This window comes from Eurosta solidaginis, chromosome 2, assembly GCF_040869045.1.
Source record: "Eurosta solidaginis isolate ZX-2024a chromosome 2, ASM4086904v1, whole genome shotgun sequence".
In the NCBI taxonomy this organism is placed as follows: Eukaryota; Metazoa; Arthropoda; class Insecta; order Diptera; family Tephritidae; genus Eurosta; species Eurosta solidaginis.
Window position 1 is genome coordinate 222,909,867 of NC_090320.1, and position 25,439 is coordinate 222,935,305.

The 25,439-nt window shown below is 39.2% G+C and overlaps 1 protein-coding gene across 2 annotated transcripts in view; it reads left to right on the forward strand.

Annotated features, from left to right (window-relative positions):
- LOC137240619 (uncharacterized) overlaps positions 1 to 25,439 on the forward strand; it is a 507,794-nt gene that overhangs the window by 221,269 nt on the left and 261,086 nt on the right. Inside the window, exon 1 of one of the 2 annotated variants that reach the window (XM_067767111.1) lies at positions 17,099 to 17,192. The exons of the other annotated variant lie outside the window; for it this stretch is intronic. The gene's annotated coding sequence lies outside the window, so the exon portion shown is untranslated. Of the gene's footprint in view, positions 1 to 17,098; positions 17,193 to 25,439 lie in introns of those variants that run through there. 2 annotated transcript variants of the gene reach the window in all.

Genomic DNA, 25,439 nt, shown 5'->3' on the forward strand with positions numbered 1-25,439 from the left:
TCTTTTTCTGAAAAAGCGGTTGTATGGAGGATATATGCTATAGTGGTCCGATCCGGTCGGTTCCGACAAATGTCTAATCGGACACCCAAATACACCTGCTCACCAAATTTTATCAAGATATCTCAAAAATTGAGGGACTAGTTTGCATACAAACAGACAGACGGACAGACGGCCTTGGCTAAATCAACTCAGCTCTTCAACCTGATTATTTCGGTATACTTAATGGATGGGTCTATCTATTTTCCTTTAAGGACTTACAATTTTCGGTTTCGTGACGAAATTAATATACCATTTCATTTTCATGAAAGGTATAAAAATAGGTAGGTAATATGTGTGAGGATGCAATGCTTCACGTTTTTTGTGGTCTGCATGTAAAAACTATGGCTACGAATCACGTATTTCAAAAATATATGACGTAAACGTAACTATTTGATGAAATTTGATGAATCTTGAAGCTTCTAGCCGTAAAAAAGGGGTCAATATGACAGTTTATATGAAGTATATAATATATATACCACCGATCTCTATGATTTTTTCAGACAACAATATATGCTATATACGAAAGCATTTTGTGAAATTTGAAGCTTCTAACTGTTAAAACGGGGCAGAAATTGCGCAAAGTTTCTTATCTGAACAATCGGTTGTATTAGATATATACTATTTATACCACCGATCTCAATGATTTTTTCAGACATCAATATATGCTATATACGTAAGCAATCAGTGAAATTTGAAGCTTATAGCTGTTAAAATGGGGTAGAAATTGCGAAAAGTTTCTTATCTGAACAATCGGTTGTATGAGATATATACTATATATACAACCGATCTCTATGATTTTTTCAGACAACAATATATGCTATATAAGTAAATATTCGGTGAAATTTGAAGCTTCTAGCTGTTAAAATGGGGCTAAAATTTGCGAAAATATATATATATATACTATATATATATACTATATATATATACTATATATACCACCATATATTTACTATATATACCACCGATCTTTATGATTTTTTCAGACAACAATATATGCTATATACGTAAGCATTCGCTGAAATTTGAAGCCTCTAGCTCTTAAAATAGGGCAGTAATTACGAAAAGTTCCTTATCTGAACAATCGGTTGTGGGGGATATATACTATATATACGACCGATCTCATAAATTTTTTCAGGCAACAATATGTGCAATATACGAAAGTATATGGTGAAGTTTGAAGCTTCAATCTGTTAAATTGGGTAAGATATTACAAAAATCCTCTTTTTCTGAAAAATCGGTTGTATGGAGGATATATGCTATAGTGGTCCGATCCGGTCGGTTCAGACAAATGTCTAATCGGACACCCAAATACACCTGCTCACCAAATTTTATCAAGATATCTCAAAAATTGAGGGACTAGTTTGCATACAAACAGACAGACGGACAGACGGACAGACGGACATGGCTAAATCAACTCAGCTCTTCAACCTGATTATTTCGGTATACTTAATGGTGGGTCTATCTATTTTCCTTTAAGGACTTACAATTTTCGGTTTCGTGACGAAATTAATATACCATTTCATTTTCATGAAAGGTATAAAAACAGGTAGGTACTTTGTGTGAGGATGCAAAGTTTCAGGTTTTTTGTGGTCTGCGTGTAAAAACTATGACTACGAATCACGTATTTCAAAAATATATGACGAAAACGTAACTATTTGATGAAATTTGATGAATTTTGAAGATTCTAGCCGTAAAAAAGGGGTCAAAATGACAGTTTATATGAAGTATATAATATATATACGACCGATCTCTATGATTTTTTCAGACAACAATATATGCTATATACGTAAGCATTTTGTGAAATTTGAAGCTTCTAACTGTTAAAACGGGGCAGAAATTGCGCAAAGTTTCTTATCTGAACAATCGGTTGTATGAGATATATACTATGTGTACCACCGGTATCTATGATTTTCTCAGACAACAATATATGCTATACACGTAAGCATTTGGTGAAATTTGAACATATCTAAACGATTTTTAAGATAAATATAAAATAAACAAGTAAGGAAGGCTAAGTTCGGGTGTAACCGAACATTACATACTCAGTTGAGAGCTATGGAGACAAAATAAGGAAAATCACCATGTAGGAAAATGAACCTAGGGTAACCCTGGAATGTGGTTGTATGACATGTGTATCAAATGGAAGGTATTAAAGAGTATTTTAAGAGAGAGTAGGCCATAGTTCTATGGATGGACGCCATTTAGGGATATCGCCATAAAGGTGGATCAGGGCTGACTCAGAATGTGTTTGTACGATATGGGTATCAAATGAAAGCTGTTAATGAGTATTTTGAAAAGGAGTGATCCTTAGTTCCATAGGTGGACGCCGTTTCGAGATATCGCCATAAAGGTGGACCAGGGGTGTCTCTAGTTGTACGATATGGGAATCAAATGAAAGGTGTTACTGAGCATTTTAAGAGGGAGTGGGCATTAGGTATATAGGTGGACGCCTTTTCGAAATGTCACCATTAGGGTGGGCCAGGGATGACTCTAGAATGTGTTTGTATGATATGGGTATCAAATGAAAGATGGTAATGAGTATTTTAAAAGGGAGTAATCCTTAGTTCTATAGGTGGACGCCTTTTCGAGATATCGCCTTAAAGGTGGACCAAGGGTGACTCTAGAATGTTTGTACGATATGGGTATCAAACGAAAGGTGCTACTGAGCATTTTAAGAGGGAGTGGGCATGAGGTCTATAGGTGGACGACTTTTCGAGATATCGTCATTAGGGTGGGCCAGGGGTGACTCTAGAATGTGTTTGTACGATATGGGTATCAAACGAAAGGTGTTACTGAGCATTTTAAGAGGGAGTGGGCATTAGGTCTATAAGTGGACGCCTTTTCGAGATATCGCCATTAGGGTGGGCCAGGGGTGACTCTAGAATGTGTTTGTATGATATGGGTATCAAATGAAAGAAGGTAATGAGTATTTTAAAAGGGAGTAATCCTTAGTTCTATAGGTGGACGCCTTTTCGAGATATCGCCTTAAAGGTGGACCAAGGGTGACTCTAGAATGTTTCTACGGTATGGGTATCAAACGAAAGGTGCTACTGAGCATTTTAAGAGGGAGTGGGCATGAGGTCTATAGGTGGACGACTTTTCGAGATATCGTCATTAGGGTGGGCCAGGGGTGACTCTAGAATGTGTTTGTACGATATGGGTATCAAACGAAAGGTGTTACTGAGCATTTTAAGAGGGAGTGGGCATTAGGTCTATAGGTGGACGCCTTTTCGAGATATCGCCATTAGGGTGGGCCAGGGGTGACTCTAGAATGTTTGTACAATATGGGTATCAAACGAAAGGTGTTACTGAGCATTTTAAGAGGGAGTGGGCATTAGGTCTATAGGTGGAGGCCTTTTCGAGATATCGCCATTAGGGTGGGCCAGGGGTGACTCTAGAATGTTTTTGTACCATATGGGTATCAAATGAAAGGTGGTAATGAGTATTTTAAAAGGGAGTAATCCTTAGTTCTATAGGTGGACGCCTCTTCGAGATATCGCCATAAAGGTGGACCAAGGGTGACTCTAGAATGTTTGTACGATATGGGTATCAAACGAAAGGTGTTACTGAGCATTTTAAGAGGGAGTGGGCATTAGGTCTATAGGTGGACGCCTTTTCGAGATATCGCCATTAGGGTGGGTCAGGGGTGACTCTAGAATGTTTGTACGATATGGGTATCAAACGAAAGGTGTTCCTGAGCATTTTAAGAGGGAGTGGGCATTAGGTCTATAGGTGGACGCCTTTTCGAGATATCGCCATTAGGGTGGGCCAGGGGTGACTCTAGAATGTTTGTACGATATGAGTATCAAACGAAAGAAGTTACTGAGCATTTTAAGAGGGAGTGGGCATTAGGTCTATAGGTGAACGCCTTTTCGAGATATCGCCATTAGGGTGGGCCAGGGGTGACTCTAGAATGTTTGTACAATATGGGTATCAAACGAAAGGTGTTACTGAGCATTTTAAGAGGGAGTGGGCATTAGGTCTATAGGTGGACGCCTTTTCGAAATATCGCCATTAGGGTGGGCCAGGGGTCAATCTAGAATGTTTGTACGATATGAGTATCAAACGAAAGAAGTTACTGAGCATTTTAAGAGGAAGTGGGCATTAGGTCTATAGGTGGACGCCTTTTCGAGATATCGCCATTAGGGTGGGCCAGGGGTGACTCTAGAATGTTTGTACGATATGGGTATCAAACAAAAGGTGTTACTGAGCATTTTAAGAGGGAGTGGACATTAGGTATATAGGTGGACGCCTTTTCGAGATATCGCCATTAGGGTGGGCCAGGGGTGACTCTAGAATGTTTGTACGATATGGGTATCAAACGAAATGTGTTACTGAGCATTTTAAGAGGGAGTGGGCATTAGGTCTATAGGTGGACGCCTTTTCGAGATATCGCCCTTAGGGTGGGCCAGGGTGACTCTAGAATGTGTTTGTACGATATGGATATCAAATTAGAAGTACTAAAGAGGGTTTAAAAGCGAGTGGCCCTTAGATGTATATGTGAAGGCGTTCTCGCGATATCGACCAAAATGTAGACCAGGTGATCCAGAAAATCATCTGTCGGGTACTGCTAATTTATTTATATATGCAATACCACTAACAGTATTCCTGCCAAGATTCCAAGGGCTGTTGATTTCGCCTTGTAGAACTTTTTCATTTTCTTCTACATAATATGTTAGGTGTCACACCCATTTTACAAAGTTTTTTGCAAAGTTATATTTTGCGTCAATAAACCAATCCAGTAATCATGTTTCATCCCTTTTTTCGTAGTTGGTATAGAATTATGGCATTTTTTTCATTTTTCGTAATTTTCGATATCGATAAAGTGGGCGTGGTTATGGTCGGATTTCGGCCATTTTTTATACCAAGATAAAGTGAGTTCAGATAAGTACGTGGGCTAAGTTTAGTAAAGATATATCGGTTTTTGCTCAAGTTATTGTGTTAACGGCCGAGCGGAAGGACAGACGGTGGACTGTGTATAAAAACTGGGCGTGGCTTCCACCGATTTCGCCCATTTTCACAGAGAACAGTTACCGTCACAGAATCTATGCTCCTACCAAATTTGAGAAGGATTGGTAAATTTTTGTTCGACTTATGGCATTAAAAGTATTCTAGATAAACTAAATGAAATGGGCGGAGCCATGCCCATTTTGAAATTTTCTTTTATTTTTGTATTTTGTTGCATCATATCATTACTGGAGTTGAATTTTGACTTAATTTACTTATATACAGTAAAGATATTAAATTTTTTGTTAAAATTTGAATTAAAAAAAAATTTTTTTTAAAAAGTGGGCGTGTTCTTCATCCAATTTTGCTAATTTTTATTTAGCACATATATAGTAATAGTAGTAACGTTCCTGCCAAATTTCATCATGATATCTTCAACGACTGCCAAATAACAGCTTGCAAAACTTTTAAATTACCTTCTTGTAAAAGTGGGCGGTGCCACTCCCATTGTTCAAAATCTTACTAATTTTCTATTCTGCGTCATAACTTCAACCCATCTACCAAGTTTCATCGCTTCAGCCGCCTTTGGCAATGAATTATCGCATTTTTTCGATTTTTCGAAATTTTCGATATCGAAAAAGTGGGCGTGGTTATAGTCCGATAACGTTCATTTTAAATAGCGATCTGAGATGAGTGCTCAGGAACCTACATACCAAATTTCATCAAGATACCTCAAAATTTACTCAAGTTATCGTGTTAACGGACGGACGGACGGACGGACATGGCTCAATCAAATTTTTTTCGATCCTGATTATTTTGATATATATAAGTCTATATCTATCTCGATTCCTTTATATATGTACAACCAACCGTTATCCAATCAAACTTAATATACTCTGTGAGCTCTGCTCAACTGAGTATAAAAATAGGTAGGTAATCTGTGTGAGGATGCAATGCTTCACGTTTTTTGTGGTCTGCATGTAAAAACTATGGCTACGAATCACGTATTTCAAAAATATATGACGTAAACGTAACTATTTGATGAAATTTGATGAATCTTGAAGCTTCTAGCCGTAAAAAAGGGGTCAATATGACAGTTTATATGAAGTATATAATATATATACCACCGATCTCTATGATTTTTTCAGACAACAATATATGCTATATACGAAAGCATTTTGTGAAATTTGAAGCTTCTAACTGTTAAAACGGGGCAGAAATTGCGCAAAGTTTCTTATCTGAACAATCGGTTGTATGAGATATATACTATTTATACCACCGATCTCAAAGATTTTTTCAGACATCAATATATGCTATATACGTAAGCAATCAGTGAAATTTGAAGCTTATAGCTGTTAAAATGGGGTAGAAATTGCGAAAAGTTTCTTATCTGAACAATCGGTTGTATGAGATATATACTATATATACAACCGATCTCTATGATTTTTTCAGACAACAATATATGCTATATAAGTAAATATTCGGTGAAATTTGAAGCTTCTAGCTGTTAAAATGGGGCTAAAATTTGCGAAAATATATATATATATACTATATATATATACTATATATACCACCATATATATACTATATATACCACCGATCTTTACGATTTTTTCAGACAACAATATATGCTATATACGTAAGCATTCGCTGAAATTTGAAGCCTCTAGCTCTTAAAATAGGGCAGTAATTACGAAAAGTTCCTTATCTGAAGAATCGGTTGTGGAGGATATATACTATATATACGACCGATCTCATAAATTTTTTCAGGCAACAATATGTGCAATATACGAAAGTATATGGTGAAGTTTGAAGCTTCAATCTGTTAAATTGGGTAAGATATTACAAAAATCCTCTTTTTCTGAAAAATCGGTTGTATGGAGGATATATGCTATAGTGGTCCGATCCGGTCGGTTCCGACAAATGTCTAATCGGACACCCAAATACACCTGCTCACCAAATTTTATCAAGATATCTCAAAAATTGAGGGACTAGTTTGCATACAAACAGACAGACGGACAGACGGACAGACGGACATGGCTAAATCAACTCAGCTCTTCAACCTGATTATTTCGGTATACTTACTGGTGGGTCTATCTATTTTCCTTTAAGGACTTACAATTTTCGGTTTCGTGACGAAATTAATATACCATTTCATTTTCATGAAAGGTATAACAAGTAAGGAAGGCTAAGTTCGGGTGTAACCGAACATTACATACTCAGTTGAGAGCTGTGGAGACAAAATAAGGGAAAATCACCATGTAGGGAAATGAACCTAGGGTAACCCTGGAATGTGTTTGTATGACATGTGTATCAAATGGAAGGTATTAAAGAGTATTTTAAGAGGGAGTGGGCCATAGTTCTATAGGTGGACGCCATTTAGGGATATCGCCATAAAGGTGGACCAGGGGTGATTCTAGAATTTGTTTGTATGATATGGGTATCAAATGAAAGGTGTTAATGAGTTTTTTAAAATGGCGTGGGCCTTAGTTCTATAGGTGGGCGCCTTTTCGAGATATCGCCATAAAGGTAGACCAAGGGTGACTCTAGAATGTGGTTGTACGATATGGGTATCAAATGAAAGGTGTTAATGAGTTTTTTAAAAGGGAGTGGGCCTTAGTTCTATAGCTGGACGCCTTTCGAAAATATCGCCATAAAGGTGGACCAGGGCTGACTCTAGAATTTGTTTGCACGATATAGGTATCAAATGAAAGGTGTTAATGAGTTTTTTGAAAGGGAGTGGGCCTTAGTTCTATAGGTGGACGCCTTTCGAAAATATCGTCATAAAGGTGGACCAGGGCTGACTCTAGGATTTGTTTGTATGATATGGGTATCAAATGAAATGTTTTAATGAGTATTTTAAAAGGGAGTGGGCCTTAGCTCTATAGGTGGACGCCTTTCGAAAATATCGCCATATAGGTGGACCAGGGCTGACTCTAGAATTTGTTTGTACGATATGGGTATCAAATTGAAGGTGTTAATGAGTATTCTAAAAGGGAGTGGGCCTTAGTTCTATAGGTGGACGCCTTTTCGAGATAATGCCATAAAGGTAGACAAGGGGTGACTCTAGAATGTGGTTGTACGATATGGGTATCAAATGAAAGGTGTTAATGAGTATTTTAAAAGGGAGTGGCCCTTAGTTCTATATGTGGACGCCTTTTCGAAATATCGCCATAAAGGTGGACCAGGGCTGACTTAGAATTTGTTTGTACGATATGGGTATCAAATTAAAGGTGTTAATGAGTATTTTAAAAGGGAGTGGGCCTTAGTTCTATAGGTGGACACCTTTTCGAAATATCGCCATAAAGGTGGAACAGGGCTGACTCTAGAATTTGTTTGTACGATATGGGTATCAAATTAAAGGTGTTAATGAGTATTTTAAAAGAGCATGGGCTTAGTTCTGTAGGTGGACGCCTTTTCCAGATATCGCCATAAAGGTGGACCAAGGGTGACTCTAGAATTTGTTTGCACGATATGGGTATCAAATGAAAGGTGTTAATGAGTATTTTAAAAGGGAGTGGGCCTTAGTTTTATAGGTGGACGTCTTTTCGAGATAATGCCATAAAGGTAGACCAGGGGTGACTCTAGAATTTGTTTGTACGATATGGGTATCAAATGAAATGTGTTAATGAGTATTTTAAAAGGGAGTGGGCCTTAGTTCTATAGGTGGACGCCTTTTCGAAATATCGCCATAAAGGTGGACCAGGGCTAACTCTAGAATCTGTTTGTACGATATGGGTATCAAATTAAAGGTGTTAATGAGTATTTTAAAAGAGCATGGGCTTAGTTCTATAGGTGGACGCCTTTTCCAGATATCGCCATAAAGGTGGACCAAGGGTGACTCTAGAATTTGTTTGTACGATATGGGTATCAAATGAAAGGTGTTAATGAGTTTTTTAAAAGGGAGTGGGCCTTAGTTCTATAGGTGGACGCCTTTCGAAAATATCGCCATAAAGGTGGACCAGGGCTGACTCTAGAATTTGTTTGTACGATATGGGTATCAAATGAAAGGTGTTAATGAGTATTTTAAAAGGGAGTGGGCCTTAGTTCTATAGGTGGACGCCTTTTCGAAATATCGCCATAAAGGTGGACCAGGGCTAACTCTAGAATCTGTTTGTACGTTATGGGTATCAAATTAAAGGTGTTAATGAGTATTTTAAAAGAGCATGGGCTTAGTTCTATAGGTGGACGCCTTTTCCAGATATCGCCATAAAGGTGGACCAAGGGTGACTCTAGAATTTGTTTGTACGATATGGGTATCAAATTAAAGGTGTTAATGAGTATTTTAAAAGAGCATGGGCTTAGTTCTATAGGTGGACGCCTTTTCCAGATATCGCCATAAAGGTGGACCAAGGGTGACTCTAGAATTTGTTTGTACGATATGGGTATCAAATGAAAGGTGTTAATGATTATTTTAAAAGGGAGTGGGCCTTAGTTCTATAAGTGGACGCCTTTTCGAAATATCGCCATAAAGGTGGACCAGGGGTGACTCTAGAATTTGTTTGTACGATATGGGTATCAAATGAAAGGTGTTAATGAGTATTTTAAAAGGGAGTGGGCCTTAGTTCTATAGGTGGACGCCTTTCGAAAATATCGCCATAAAGGTGGACCAGGGCTGATTCTAGAATTTGTTTGTACGATATGGGTATCAAATGAAAGGTGTTAATGAGTTTTTTAAAAGGGAGTGGGCCTTAGTTCTATAGGTGGACGCCTTTCGAAAATATCGCCATAAAGGTGGACCAGGGCTGACTCTAGAATTTGTTTGTATGATATGGGTATCAAATGAAAGGTTTTAATTAGTATTTTAAAAGGGAGTGGGCCTTAGTTCTATAGGTGGACGCCTTTCGAAAATATCGCCATAAAGGTGGACCAGGGCTGACTCTAGAATTTGTTTGTACGACATGGGTATCAAATGAAAGGTGTTAATGAGTATTTTAAAAGGGCAGGGGCCTTAGTTCTATAGGTGGACGCCTTTTCGAGATAATGCCATAAAGGTAGACCAGGGGTGACTCTAGAATGTGGTTGTACGATATGGGTATCAAATGAAGGGTGTTAATGAGTATTTTAAAAGGGAGTGGGCCTTAGTTCTATAGGTGGACGCCTTTTCGAAATATCGCAATAAGGTGGACCAGGGCTGATTCTAGAATTTGTTTGTACGATATGGGTATCAAATTAAAGGTGTTAATGAGTATTTTAAAAGAGCATGGGCTTAGTTCTATAGGTGGATGCCTTTTCCAGATATCGCCATAAAGGTGGACCAAGGGTGACTCTAGAATTTGTTTGTACGATATGGGTATCAAATAAAAGGTGTTAATGAGTATTTTAAAAGGAAGTGGGCCTTAGTTATATAGGTTGACGTCTTTTCGAGATAATGCCATAAAGGTAGACCAGGGGTGACTCTAGAATTTGTTTGTACGATATGGGTATCAAATGAAATATGTTAATGAGTATTTTAAAAGGGAGTGGGCCTTAGTTCTATAGGTGGACGCCTTTTCGAAATATCGCCATAAAGGTGGACCAGGGCTAACTCTAGAATTTGTTTGTACGATATGGGTATCAAATTAAAGGAGTTAATGAGTATTTTAAAAGAGCATGGGCTTAGTTCTATAGGTGGACGCCTTTTCCAGATATCGCCATAAAGGTGGACCAAGGATGACTCTAGAATTTGTTTGTACGATATGGGTATCAAATGAAAGGTGTTAATGAGTATTTTAAAAGGGAGTGGGCCTTAGTTCTATAAGTGGACGCCTTTTCGAAATATCGCCATAAAGGTGGACCAGGGGTGACTCTAGGATTTGTTTGTACGATATGGGTATCAAATGAAAGGTGTTAATGAGTATTTTAAAAGGGAGTGAGCCTTAGTTCTATAGGTGGACGCCTTTGAGAAATATCGCCATAAATGTGGACCAGGACTGACTCTAGAATTTGTTTGTACGATATGGGTATCAAATGAAAGGCGTTAATGAGTATTTTAAAAGGGCGTGGGTCTTAGTTCTATAGGTGGACGCCTTTTCGAGATAACGCCATAAAGTTAGACCAGCGGTGACTCTAGAATTTGTTTGTATGGGTATCAAATGAAAGGTGTTAATGAGTATTTTAAAAGGGAGTGGGCCTTAGTTATATAGGAGTACACCTTTTCGAAATATCGCCATAAAGGTGGACCAGGGGTGACTCTAGAATTTGTTTGTACGATATGGGTATCAAATGAAAGGTGTTAGTGAGTATTTTAAAAGGGCGTTGGCCTTAATTCTATAGGTGGACGCATTTTCGAGATATCGACATAAGGGTGGACCAGGGGTGACTCTAGAATGTGGTTGTACGATACGGGTATCCAATAAAAGGTGTGAATAAGTTTTTTAAAAGGGAGTGGGCCTTAGTTCTATAGGTGGACGCCTTTTCGAGATAACGCCATAAAGATAGACCAGCGGTTACTCTAGAATTTGTTTGTACGATATGGGTATCAAATGAAATGTGTTAATGAGTATTTTAAAAGGGAGTGGGCCTTAGTTCTATAGGTGTACACCTTTTCGAAATATCGCCATAAAGGTGGACCAGGGGTGACTCTAGAATTTGTTTGTACGATATGGGTATCAAATGAAAGGTGTTAGTGAGTATTTTAAAAGGGCGTGGGCCTTAATTCTATAGGTGGAAGCCTTTTCGAGATATCGACATAAGGGTAGACCAGGGGTGACTCTAGAATGTGGTTGTACGATATGGGTATCCAATAAAAGGTGTGAATAAGTTTTTTAAAAGGGATTGGGCCTTAGTTCTATAGGTGGACGCCTTTTCGAGATAACGCCATAAAGGTAGACCAGCGGTGACTCTAGAATTTGTTTGTACGATATGGGTATAAAATGAAATGTGTTAATGAGTATTTTAAAAGGGAGTGGGCCTTAGTTCTATAGGTGGACGCCTTTTCGAAATGTCGCCATAAAGGTGGACCAGGGGTGACTCTAGAATATGTTTGTACGAAATGGGTATCAAATGAAAGGTGTTAGTGAGTATTTTAAAAGGGCGTGGGACTTAATTCTATAGGTGGACGCCTTTTCGAGATATCGACATAAGGGTGGACCAGGGGTGACTCTAGAATGTGGTTGTACGATATGGGTATCCTATAAAAGGTGTGAATAAGTTTTTTAAAAGGGAGTGGGCCTTAGTTCTAAAGGTGGACGCCTTTTCGAGATAACGCCATAAAGGTAGACCAGCGGTGACTCTAGAATTTGTTTGTACGATATGGGTATCAAATGAAATGTGTTAATGAGTATTTTAAAAGGGAGTGGGCCTTAGTTCTATAGGTGTACACCTTTTCGAAATATCGCCATAAAGGTGGACCAGGGGTGACTCTAGAATTTGTTTGTACGATATGGGTATCAAATAAAAGGTGTTAGTGAGTATTTTAAAAGGGCGTGGGCCTTAATTCTATAGGTGGACGCATTTTCGAGATATCGACATAAGGGTGGACCAGGGGTGACTCTAGAATGTGGTTGTACGATATGGGTATCCAATAAAAGGTGTGAATAAGTTTTTTAAAAGGGAGTGGGCCTTAGTTCTATAGGTGGACACCTTTTCGAAATATCGCCATAAAGGTGGACCAGTGGTGACTCTAGAATTTGTTTGTACGATATGGGTATCAAATGGAAGGTGTTAATGAGTATTTTAAAAGGGATTGAGCCTTAGTTCTATAGGTGGACGCCTTTGAGAAATATCGCCATAAAGGTGGACCAGGACTGACTCTAGAATTTGTTTGTACGATATGGGTATCAAATGAAAGGCGTTAATGAGTATTTTAAAAGGGCGTGGGCCTTAGTTCTATAGGTAGACGCCTTTTCGAGATAATGCCATAAAGGTAGACCAGCGGTGACTCTAGAATTTGTTTATACGATATGGGTATCAAATGAAAGGCGTTAATGAGTATTTTAAAAGGGAGTGGGCTTTAGTTCTATAGGTGGACGCCTTTGAGAAATATCGCCATAAAGGTGGACCAGGGGTGACTCTAGAATTTGTTTGTACGTTATGGGTATCAATTGAAAGGTATTAATGAGTATTTTAAAAGGGAGTGGGCATTAGTTCTATAGGTGGACGCCTTTTCGAAATATCGCCATAAAGGTGGACCAGGGGTGTTTCTAGAATTTGTTTGTACGATATGGGTATCAAATGAAAGGTGTGAATAAGTTTTTTAAAAGGGAGTGGGCCTTAGTTCTATAGGTGGACGCCTTTTCGAAATATCGCCATAAAGGTAGACTAGGGGTGACTCTAGAATTTGTTTGTACGATATGGGTATCAAATGAAAGGTGTTAATAAGTATTTTAAAAGGGAGTGAGCCTTAGTTCTATAGGTGGACGCCTTTGAGAAATATCGCCATAAAGGTGGACCAGGCCTGACTCTAGAATTTGTTTGTACGATATGGGTATCAAATGAAAGGCGTTAATGAGTATTTTAAAAGGGCGTGGGCCTTAGTTCTATAGGTGGACGCCTTTTCGAGATAACGCCATAAAGGTAGACCAGCGGTGACCCTGGAATTTGTTTGTACGATATGGGTATCAAATGAAAGGCGTTAATGAGTATTTTAAAAGGGAGTGGGCTTTAGTTCTATAGGTGGACGCCTTTGAGAAATATCGCCATAAAAGTGGACCAGGGGTGACTCTAGGATTTGTTTGACGGTATGGGTATCAATTGAAAGGCGTTAATGAGTATTTTAAAAGGGAGTGGGCCTTAGTTCTATAGTTGGACGCCTTTTCGAAATATCGCCATAAAGGTGGACCATCGGTGACTCTAGAATTTGTTTGTACGATGTATGTATCAAATGAAAGGCGTTAATGAGTATTTTAAAAGGGAGTGAGCCTTAGTTCTATAGGTGGACGCCTTTGAGAAATATCGCCATAAAGGTGGACCAGGCCTGACTCTAGAATTTGTTTGTACGATATGGGTATCAAATGAAAGGCGTTAATGAGTATTTTAAAAGGGCGTGGGCCTTAGTTCTATAGGTGGACGCCTTTTCGAGATAACGCCATAAAGGTAGACCAGCGGTGACCCTGGAATTTGTTTGTACGATATGGGTATCACATGAAAGGCGTTAATGAGTATTTTAAAAGGGAGTGGGCTTTAGTTCTATAGGTGGACGCCTTTGAGAAATATCGCCATAAAAGTGGACCAGGGGTGACTCTAGGATTTGTTTGTACGGTATGGGTATCAATTGAAAGGCGTTAATGAGTATTTTAAAAGGGAGTGAGCCTTAGTTCTATAGGTGGACGCCTTTGAGAAATATCGCCATAAAGGTGGACCAGGCCTGACTCTAGAATTTGTTTGTACGATATGGGTATCAAATGAAAGGCGTTAATGAGTATTTTAAAAGGGCGTGGGCCTTAGTTCTATAGGTGGACGCCTTTTCGAGATAACGCCATAAAGGTAGACCAGCGGTGACTCTAGAATTTGTTTGTACGATATGGGTATCAAATGAAAGGTGTTAGTTAGTATTTTAAAAGGGCGTGGGCCTTAATTCTATAGGTGGACGCCTTTTCGAGATATCGCCATAAGGGTGGACCAGGGGTGACTCTAGAATGTGGTTGTACGATATGGGTATCCAATAAAAGGTGTGAATAAGTTTTTTAAAAGGGAGTGGGCCTTAGTTCTATAGGTGGACGCCTTTGAGAAATACGCCATAAAGGTGGACCAGGACTGACTCTAGAATTTGTTTGTACGATGTATGTATCAAATGAAAGGCGTTAATCAGTATTTTAAAAGGGAGTGGGCCTTAGTTCTATATGTGTACGCCTTTTCGAAATATCGCCATAAAGGTGGACCAGGGGTGACTCTAGAATTTGTTTGTACGATATGGGTATCAAATGAAAGGTGTTAGTTAGTATTTTAAAAGGGCGTGGGCCTTAATTCTATGGTGGACGCCTTTTCGAGATATCGCCATAAGGGTGGACCAGGGGTGACTCTAGAATTTGGTTGTACGATATGGGTATCCAATAAAAGGTGTGAATAAGTTTTTTAAAAGGGAGTGGGCTTTAGTTCTATAGGTGGTCGCCTTTTCGAGATATCGACCAAAATGTGGACCAGGGTGACCCAGAACATCATCTGTCAGGACCGCTAATTTATTTATATATGTAATACCACGAACAGTGTTCCTGCCAGGATTCCCAGGGGATTTTGATTTGCCCTGCAGAACATTTTCATTTTCTTTTACTTAATATGGTAGGTGTCACATCCATTTTACAAAGTTTTTTTCTAAAGTTATATTTTGAGTCAACAAACCAATCCAATTACCATGTTTCATCATTTTTTTCGTATTTGGTATAGAATTATGGCATTTTTTTTGTTGATTTTTCGTAATTTTCGATATCGAAAGGTGGGCGTGGTCATAGTCGGATTTCAACCAAATTTTATACGAATACAAAGTGGGTTCAGGTAAGTACGTGAACTGAGTTTAGTAAAGATATATGGGTTTGTGCACAAGTTATCGTGTTAACGGCCGAGCGGAGGGACAGACGGTGGACTGTGTATAAAAACTGTGCGTGGGTTCATCCAATTTCGCCCTTTTTCACAGAAAACAGTTATCGTCCTAGGATCTATGCCCCTACCAAATTTCACAAGGATTGGTAAATTTTTGTTCGACTTATGGCATTAAAATTATCCTAGACAAATTAAATGAGAAAGGGCGGAGCCACGTCCATTTTGAAATTTTCTTCTATTTTTGTATTTCGTTGCACCATATCATTACTGGAGGATATACTGTAAAGATATTACATTTTTTGTTAAAATTTTACTTAAAAAAATTTCCTTTTAAAGTGGGCGTGGTCGTTATCCGATTTGGCTAAATTTTATTAAACATATATATAGTAATAGGAGTAACGTTTCTACCAAATTTCATCATGATATCTTTAACGACTGCCAAATTGCAGCTTGCAAAACTTTTAAATCACCTTCTTTTAAAAGTGGACGATGCCACTCCCATTGTCCAAAATATTACTAATTTTCTATTCTGCGTTATAAGTTCAACTCACCTACCAAGTTTCGTCCGTTTATCCGTCTTTGGTAATGAATTATCGCACTTTTTCGGTTTTTCGAAATTTTCGGTATCGAAAAAGTGGGCGTGGTTATAGTCCGATATCGTTCATTTTAAATAGCGATCTGAGATGAGTGTTAACAGACGGACGGACGGACGGACATGGCTCAATCAAATTTTTTTTCGATACTGATGATTTTGATATGTGGAAGTCTATATCCTTCTCGATTCCTTTATACCTGTACAACCAACCGTTATCCAATCAAAGTTAATATATTCTGGCTAAGCTCAACTGAGTATAAAAAGCTCACAACACATTAGTATATATGTAAATTACAATAAGTTTCATAATTGTCACGGGTAATACGCTATCCAATTGTGAAGTTATAAATTATAAAAACTCTAAAAATATAATAAAGTACCATTTATTGTTTAAATACCTTTAAATAAACGAACGTTTAAGGAATCCAATAGTATAAAAAATAAATAAATGTAAGGGGCGATAACCTCCGAAGAGATCTAAGGCTGAGCTTCTCTTCCAATTTGCGTCGTGCTCCTCTTGATTTTCCCTACAAATTGGCCGGACGGGACCTACATGTTTTATGCCGACTCCGAACGGCGTCTGCAATGCTGAGAGCTTTTCATAGCAGAAATACACCCGGAGCGCTTGCCAAACACTGCCGAGGGGCGACCCCGCTTAGAAAAATGTTCTTCTAATTTAAAAACCTTATTTCTAAAATTTTGATGTTGCTTTGCCCGGGGTGCGAACCCAGGGCATACGGTGTGGTAGGCGGAGCATGCTACCATCACACCACGGTGGCCGCCAATAGTATAAAAGTAATTAATTTCTCTTAAATGATTTTAATGCTATAATGTGTCAGGGGTGGGACAGCATTTGTCACAGGTGGGACATGTTCGCATGAAAAACGTTAAACGAACTTGTTAATGGTTAGTAAGGTATTCCAAAGGTTCAAAATATCGTTCACGCCATGGGATAAAATCATGGATTAAACAAATTTTAGTTAAGAAAAGTTTTAAGAAATTTCAGTCTCTAAGAGTTTGACTTAGATTTAAGCGCTATGAAAAAACCTACTTCATAGATTCCAGCAGCACTTCGTTTTGTGATAAGAAACTACTATGTAGATTAGTATTATATATTTCATTACAGTCAATACAAATTACAGTCGACTCGATCCAAGTGAGTAAATCAAAATTTTTACCAAAGGTGATTTGTTTTTTAATAAGATCGTATGTTTTGAATTTAATAGAAAAAAATTAAAGAAGTTTATGTTTGGACGAAACGGAACATTATTTACCCATTTGTGTGCTCTTACATACATTTTAAGGATACATTTAAAGAGAAACGTTACGCACATTAAACGATTATTGATCGACTTATGGCGTTTAAAAAAAAATTTTTGTCAGTTAGAAAATAGTTTTTCTAAAAAGTCGCCCCTTGGCAGTGGTTAAGCATGCACTCCGATTGTACTTCTCCCATGAAAAGCTTCCCTGTTATTGTTGTTGTAGCAGTGCTTCGCCCCACCTAATAGGTGCGACCGATCGTAAATTGTCATCAATATCCTCTAACGGGAGTCCAAGGAAACTTGCTGTTTGAACAGGGGTGGACCATAATGAAAGGGGTGTTGGAGGCGTTGGTTCCACATTACAATTAAAGAGATGGTTGGTGTCATGTGGGGACACATTGCAAGCGTGGCATACATTTTGTATGTCGGGGTTGATTCTAGATAGGTAAGAGTTTAACCTGTTACAGTATCCAGACCGAAGTTGAGGTAGCGTCTCCCTAGGAGGTTTCTTTCCTCTTTAGCGAGTTCAGGGTATTTAACTTTAAGAACGGGGTTCACCGATCAATTCCTGGAATAGAGGTCAGCAGCCTTTTTGTGGATATAACTGAGGACCTTTTTGTGTTCTTATTCTACATGCGGCTGAGATCTCAGGTGGCGCATTTCCTCATAATACTTGCGAAGATGACCTCTTAAGCCCCTGGGAGGACATCTTTAATTAGATGTCTGTTGAGATGCCCAGGTTTTTGTGTTTTCAAAAGAGACGGTTTGTTCAGCATTTCATTTCTCTCCCAAATGAGGAGTACTCTCGCTTCACTATGTATCATAAATTTGTTTGAGTGATTCTGGATAGTAACATCCATACTTTTATTTTACCACATATGCAGAAATTGTGTCCCATTCCACAATTATCAAAAAGTCCGTTTAAGTTAAATGCGGAGCTTTTACCGCATCGCCGACGATCTCAATTCATGGTCAAGTTATGATGTTAATGGACTGAACTATGTTGATCCTAAACATGTAGACCATCGGCACTGGTAAAGTATCGGGGAAAAGTATCGAGGTAAAGTATCGATACTGTACTCAGTACTTGGAAAAAGGCATCGAGTACGAAATACTCGAGTATTTTTTTAGAAAATTATCGATACTACTCACTCAGTACTCGTATCGTTCTAACACTAGTCACGGGTGGGACAAATCAACACTATTCGATAGATCTAATAACAATAATATAGGGCGTATATAATTTTGTATTTTAATCAGCTCAATTAAATAATGTTGAGTTAATGTTGTTATTAGCCAACAACCCGTCCCAAAGATCCTGAGCCAGATAAATAATTTCGCATGTAAATGCAACAACAATGATTTCAGCCAGATAAATCGGGATAGAAGTCTGGTTCAATTTGTAAGCCAGATAACTTGTTAGTTTCTTATCTTTAGTTTGGCAACGCTGCCACTAATAAACCTACTTTGTTCAAAAATTAAATGAAATACAATGGCTACATCTGCCTATCACAACTCATATGTACAAATTTTTTGACAGATTTTTCAATACAAACTTTTTCTACCTAATTGAAACAGTTCATCAGCACCTTACTTTAAGAGAAAAAAAAAGGTTTTGAAAATGCATTTAAAGGATCAATTTAAAATTTTTCGGTTGAGGAAATTTTTACAACATTTGTGGATACAGTATTGTAAAAAAAATACCTCCGCACCAAAGCCCACTTTCTCCTGGAGCCTCCCTATGGTAAATTATTTCATGCGATTCTCATAAAATTTTGTGAGCATATTGGGTAGGTCTGAGAATCGGCGAACGTCTACCTTTTTTCCGCTACGTGCCTAGGGTCTTGAGATCAAAACGTGGACCCGGGTACCCCTAGAATGTGTTTATACAGTATGGATATCAAATTAAAGCTGTTGATGTGTGCTATAGTACAGGATAATTTTCATACCCCTGGGTTACTAGGGTCTCGAGATATAGGCCAAAACGTGGACCCGGGTACCCCTAGAATGTGTTTATACAATATGGATATCAAATGAAAGCTGTTAATGAGTGCTATAGGACAGGATTATTTTTAATACAACTGGGAGGCTAGGGTCTCGAGATATAGCCCAAAACGTGGACCCCGGTACCCCTAGAATGTGTTTATACAATATGGATATCAAATGGAAGCTGTGGATGAGTGCTATAGTACAGGATAATTTTCATACAACTGGGAGGCTAGGGTCTCGAGATATAGCCCAAAACGTGGACACGGGTACCCCTAGAATGTGTTTATACAATATGGATATCAAATGGAAGCTGTGGATGAGTGCTATAGTACAGGATAATTTTCATACAACTGGGAGGCTATGGTCTCGAGATATAGCCCAAAACGTGGACCCGGATACACCTAGAATGTATTTTTACATTATGAGTATCAAATTGAAGCTGTTGATGTGTGCAGAGTAAGTTTTACACCGCCGAGTGACTAGGGTCTCGAGATATAGGCCAAAACATGGACACGGATACCCCTAGAATGTGTGTGTATTATGGATATCAAATGAAAGCTGTTGCTGAGAGCTCTAAAGTTTATTGTGATATTCGATTTAGTCGCATCAACCTGGCAAAACTGATAAATATGCATGCGAAGCCGAAATAAAGACAAGAATTAATAATACCCACATACCTATTTACATACATCCTATTCGATTTGCCTGAAGTTTCGTATATAAATTTGCCTATATTAGTATTTACGATGCTTTTTTCCGGGAAGTATACCAGAGAAGGACTGGGACTAGGATTAGGACTAGAACTGGGACTGAGACTGAGACTCGGAGTGGGACTGGGACTGAGACTCGGAATGGGACTGGAACAAAATACATACCACCCTCTGGGACTGACAATAGGAGATGAAGAAGAAGGAGAAAAACTTGATAGAAGAGAAAAGAGAGAAGGAGAGTGAGAAAGACATAGAATGAGCCGAAGATGGAGATGAAGCGAAGAAGACGGAGGGAGGAGTGAATAAAAAGATTAGGAAAAAGTGTAGAGGGATAGGGCAGAGTTAGACGGAAAAACTTTATTAAAATGTATGCAGATAAGCCAAATTTAGGGCAGAACGACGTCTGTCGGGTCTGCTAGTTATTTCATAAACTTTAAAAAATGATAGTAGGACAAATACAAATCCTTTACAGACAGCCGCTTTGCTGTCCTCCCTATCCCGACTGATGCTCGCCAAGGGGAGCGTGCTTTCCGCAAGGTTATCGAATCTGCTTCGGCTCGCTTCATTCCCTCAGGTAGAATTCCCGAAATTCGGCCTCACTTTCCAGCGGAGGCCGCAAATTTAGCGAGAGAACGTGACCTTATAAGACATCTCGATCCCGGCGACCCGCAAATAAGGGATATATACCAACGCATCAGATTGCTTGTGGATGAACACAAGCGGACGAAATGGTAGGAGCACCTAAGCGGTTGTAACCTCTCTGCCGGTGTAGGTAAGCTTTGGTCCACCGTAAGGTCCCTATCGAATCCGTCTAAGCACAGTGACAAAATTTCCATCGCCTTTGGCGATAAAGTCGGATGCGAAAAAATGAGCGAGCTCTTTCTGCCGACAATATATAATTACCATCACCACCAAAGAGGTTGAAGATGCAATCGGTCATGCTAAACCATCCAAAGCAGTGGGTCCAGACGGCATAGCCATGCTGATTCTTAAAAGCCTAGGGAAAGAGGGTTTCAAATATTTAGCGCATGTCTTCAACCTGTCTCTTTCCACTTTTGTCAATCCCGAAAAATGGAGAATGGCCAAGGTGGTCCCGCTACTAAAGCCTGGGAAACCAGCTATAATAGGAGAGTCATATCTCCCGATATCTCTTCTATCGCCAGTAGCCAAGACGCTTGAAGCCATTTTGCTCCCCTACTTCAAAGCAAATTTGCAGCTAACCTGTCATCAGCACGACTTCAGAAAACTCCATAACACCACCACCGCGCTAAATGCCATCAGCACCCAGATAAATTGCGGTTCAAATCAAAACCCCCACCATAGAACAGTACTCGTTGCGCTAGACCTATCAAAAGCTTTTGATACGGTCAACCATGGCACGTTACTGCAAGACCTGGAAGGGTCTACCCTTCCCCATGTCTTAAAAGGTGGACCGCAAATTATCTGGGTGGTCGGCAGGCATCGGTGCAATTTAGAAGCGAAACATCAAAACCAAGAAGAATTAATCAAGGGGTGCCACAGGGTGGTGTCCTATCCCCACTTTTGTTTAATTTCTACATATCTAAGCTACCTTCGCCACTAGAAGGAGTTACTATCGTTTCTTACGCCGATGACTGCACAATAATGGCAACAGGCCCAGACCCACAGATCGATGAGCTTTGCAACAGAATAAACGGCTACCTTCCTGAACTCTCCAGTTTTTTGCCTCGCGAAACCCTGCATTATCACCGACCAAATCCTCCGGAATCTTTTTTACAACATGGACGTCCCAAATGTCGACCATTTTGAACATCCACGTCGATGGCACTACGCTACCGACTGTACTACACCCCAAACTCTTGGGTGTGACGTTTGATCAGGATCTACATTTTGGTGAGCACGCAGCCGCAATTGTTCCGAAAATTCAGAGCCGTAATAAAATCCTCAAATCCCTTGATGGCAGTACTTGGGGAAAAGACAAAGAAACCCTCATTACCACATATAAAGCAATTGGCCAGCCGATTGCATGCTATGCGTCCCCTATATGGTCGCCAAGCCTAAAAACTACTCACTGAAAGAAGCTACAGGCCTGCCAAAATACTCAGAACCGCCACGGGCTGTCTTCTTATGTCCCCAGAACACCATCTACATAATGGGGCGAGAATATTCCCCATCAGGGAGAGAAATTAGATGCTAACCAAACAGTTCCTGTTGAATACCCAGAAACCTGGGCATCCCAACAGACATCTGATTGATGAGCCAACACCGCCTAGAGGCTAAAGGAGTCATCTCCGTAAGCATTATGAGGAAATACGGTACCTGAGAACTCAGCCGTATGATGCAAAAAACACAAGCAGGTCCTCAGTCAACTCCACAAACAGGCGTCGGACTTTTATGCCAGGAATTGCCCGGTGAATCCAGTACTCAGAGAATAGTACCCAAAACTTGCGGAAGAAGAACGCATACTCCCCATGGAAACGCGAGTCCCTCTAGCTCATCTTCGCGCTGGATACTGTAACAGGCTAAACTTTTACCTATCCATAATTAACACCGACATACAAAATATATGCCCCGCTTGCAATGTGTAGCCACATGACACCAACCATCTCTTTAATTGTAATGTGGAACCAACGCCTCTAACACCCCTTTCATTATGGTCCACCACTGTTGAAACAGCAAATTTCCTTGGACTTCCGTTAGAGGATATTGATGACAATTTGCGATCGGTCGCATCTATTAGGTGGGGCGAAGCACTGCTACAACAACAACAACAACATGGTAAATTATTCCACCTTCTACTAATGTTAGGTAAAATCTTTGTGATTAAAACTATTTTCTAACTTTTAGTTCAGTCAGCTACAAAAGCGTGGTTTACTGTTTCTTTTTTATACTCAGTGTGCTTTGCATGATGGATAAAATTTTTAAAATGTAGACCAAAGTTCGCAGACGTTTGTGTTCACGACATTGATTTCAATAGACATCGTTAAATCAAAACGATATTTTAGAATGAAATTCGACCGATTTTAAGTAGAAAGATGTTAACAGCACCTTTTTTGGGTATCTTGCTTTTTTTTAACAACTTGAGGACAATTTGAAAACATGTTCGCCTTGGGTCATTTTATTTGAATTCATTGTTCATTATTAATTTTCGTAATTAGTTTCTTATAACTGACAGTGATGCGCATCCATTGATTCCACATTCGACCATATCCGACCAATTTTCGACATGAACAATAAATGACCTAAACAGTCTTAAACGAGTAAAAAATATAGTAACGCGCGGGACGCCGCCGCCGCCGCGCCGATATTTTTGACATTCGGCGGCGGCGTGCGAAAAACAACCAAAATCGGCGGCGGCGTTTATCGGCGGCGTATATCTCTATCCTATAGACCTAAGGCCTACTCCCTTTTAAAATGCTCACTAACACCTTTCATTTGATATCCATATCGTACAAACACATTCTAAAGTCACCCCTGGTGCACCTTTATGGCGATATCCTGAAATGGCGTCTACCTATAGAATTATGGCCCACTCCCTTTTAAAATACTCTTTAATACCTTCCATTTAATACCCATGTCATACAAACACATTCCAGGGTTACCCTAGTTTCGTTTTCGTACATGATTATTTTCCCTTATTTTCTCTCCAAATCTCTCAGCTGAGTATGTAATGTTCGGTTACAACCGAACTTAGCCTTCCTTACTTGTTTTTAACTGTTTATTTTCATTTCGAATTCAAAACTCATTGCGAGCATATTGTAGAGAAATATAGGAGTAATATATATGCTTGGGCATTTCTGACATGATCTGGATCTCTAGAGAATCACAATGCCCACAACTAAGGAGTATGCAAACAGACCTTTGATTGGCTGAAATGACTGACGATTTCGAACAATATGAATACTTCCTATCCCAATAAAACATATGGGTCGCTACCACGCGCTTTATTTTATCTCAATGATGAGGAAAGCTCCGCCGCTGTAGTGCTGGGGTAGCATGCTCTCTACCAATCCGAACATTCTGGGTTCAAGGACCGGCAACATCAAAATACTTTAGAAAAGGTTTTGAAACTGAGTCGTCCGCTGCAGTAGTTTGATTATCACGGAGTGTATTTCTGCCATGAAAAGCTGTTAAGCACAAACTCATCTGCCTTGCAGATGCCGTTCGAAGTTGGCATAAAACACGAAGCTGATGTTCCACCAATTAATAGAAAAAATTAAAAATGAACACGACGGAAGTTGGTATATATTTCTTCGGACAAACCACGGAACCGACTGTAAGGCCTGCGCTGACGACACCGTAGTTATTGTATCAAGAAAATATGGGAGAAATTGCCCCGGATTGGATGGCTTTGTGTGAATGTGACCAGAGAAAAGTATCTGGGAATAATATTAGACTATATATAATAAAGGTGGACCAGGGTTGACTATCGAATTTGTTTGTACGATACGGGTATCAAATGAAAGGTGTTAATGAGAATTTTAAAAGGGAGTGGGCCTTATATAGGTGGACGCCTTTTCGGATTATTTTTATAAAGATGGACCTGGGTAGACTCTACAATGCGTTTGTACAATATGGGTATCAAACGAAAGGTGATAATGAGCATTTTAAAAAGGGGTGGGCCTTCGTTCTATAGGTGGACACCTTTTCGAGATATCGCCACAAAGGCGGACCAGGGGAGACTCTGTAATGTGTTTGTACGATATGGGTATCAAATTAAAGGTATTAATGAGGGTTTTAAAAGGGAGTGGTGGTAGTTGTTTATGTGAAGGCGTTTTCGAGATATCGACCAAAGTGTGGACCAGGGTGACCCAGAACATTATCTGTCGGGACCGCTAATTTATTTATATATGTAATACCACGAACAGTGTTCCTGCCAGGATTCCAAGGGCTTTTGATTTGCCCTGCAGAACATTTTCATTTTCTTTTACTTAATATGGTAGGTGTCACACCCATTTTACAAAGTTGTTTTCTAAAGTATATTTTGCGTCAATAAACCAATTCAATTACCATGTTTCATCCCTGTTTTCGTATTTGTTATAGAATTATGGCATTTTTTTTCATTTTTCGTAATTTTCGATATCGAAAAAGTGGGCGTAGTCATAATCGGATTTCGGCCATTTTTTATACCAATACAAAGTGAGTTCAGATGAGTACGTGAACTGAGTTTAGTAAAGATATATCGATTTTTGCTCAAGTTATCGTGTTAAGGGCCGAGCGGAAGGACAGGCGGTCGACTGTGTATAAAAACTGGGCGTGGCTTCAACCGATTTCGCCCTTTTTCACAGAAAACAGTTATCGTCCTAGAATCTAAGCCCCTACCAAATTTCACAAGGATTGGTAAATTTTTGTTCGACTTATTCCATTAAAAGTACCCTAGACAAATTAAACGAAAAAGGTCGGATCCACGCCCATTTCGAAATTCTATTTTATGTTTGTATTTTGTTGCACCATATCATTACA